This window comes from Carcharodon carcharias, chromosome 6 (genome assembly GCF_017639515.1).
Source record: "Carcharodon carcharias isolate sCarCar2 chromosome 6, sCarCar2.pri, whole genome shotgun sequence".
In the NCBI taxonomy this organism is placed as follows: domain Eukaryota; kingdom Metazoa; phylum Chordata; class Chondrichthyes; order Lamniformes; family Lamnidae; genus Carcharodon; species Carcharodon carcharias.
The window spans coordinates 49692342-49693446 of NC_054472.1; the positions used below are offsets into that span (position 1 = coordinate 49692342).

General features: G+C 50.5%; 1 non-coding gene across 1 annotated transcript; it reads left to right on the forward strand.

Moving 5' to 3' along the window:
- Positions 1 to 631: 631 nt before the first annotated feature.
- LOC121279492 lies at positions 632 to 782 on the forward strand. Its single transcript, XR_005943420.1, has one exon. It is a non-coding gene; the product is annotated as a U12 minor spliceosomal RNA (small nuclear RNA).
- Positions 783 to 1105: the final 323 nt, after the last annotated feature.

Sequence of the window (1105 nt, forward strand, 5' to 3'; positions counted from 1 at the left end):
ACCTACCCTCTGTGAGAATGATCCTGTCAATAAGATGCAGTGGAGGCTCTAATAGTCACTCAACTGCAGGAGGATGATGATGACTCAAGAATGTCTGACTCCTGTCTGGCTGAGGGCAGCTCGCTTGCACTCTGTGATCAGGGTCATATCATGGAGGCACAGCCATGAAACTTTAAAAGCATCTGATCCTTTGTCCACCTTCAGCACCTGAGCCCTTCAGGAGCACAACATCACTGGTCACAGATGCTGAAGAGAGGGGGGCCAGCCCTACCTCAAAGGTGCTGAGAGCACACAGAAAGAATGATGGAACCCTGTGATGCCTGCCCACGACATTCTGGCAGCAATTACAAGCACCTTCAAGGTGCAGGCATCAGTAATGTGTTCAGGGCATGTGAGGCCGGACCATCACTTTGGTCTGAAGGCTACACAAAGCACAGGGAAGAGGCCCCGGACTGAGATACCTGCCTTTATCTTGTGCAGAAAGGTTTCACATCTGAGTGACAAGAACACTGCTCATCAGAACAAGGAGCCATAATCAGGGAAACATTCTTGGGAGTTCATTTACAATAGTGAACAGTATGTACAAGTGATTAACACCTGTGCCCAGGCTGTGCAGCTTCACCTTCTTGATTTGCCTTAAACTAATGAGTAAGGAAAATAACGGTTCAGGGTGACACCCGGGTCCTTGCCGCCTCGTGCAAGAGGAATTTTTGAGTGAGTAAAGGTTGTCCTGCAGGTGACCTATCTACTTTGTGGGATGCTGCCGCACAGTGATCTGTCTGGCCCTGCCTCCACCCCAAACAAGGGAAATAAAGACATAAGAGCAAGGTTCATCTTGCTGATTGGGTTCAGGCGCAGCTCGTTGTTGCCTGAGTGGGAGCTGCTGCTTAGTTGTGGCTGGAGCTTGAAGGAGCCAGGAGTTACTGCTGTGATTTTGCTCCTTACTGCCTTTTGCCTCAGGCACCTCAGAACTTCTTTATTTGCCTATTTTGCATCTGCCCAGTGGAATTGTGCAAGGCCTCACTGCTGGTGTTTTTACCGGGGCTACAGGGGCCTGGCACCTGCAGGGCCTGAGGCCTGAAGCCTTGGAGGAGATAGAGAGGAG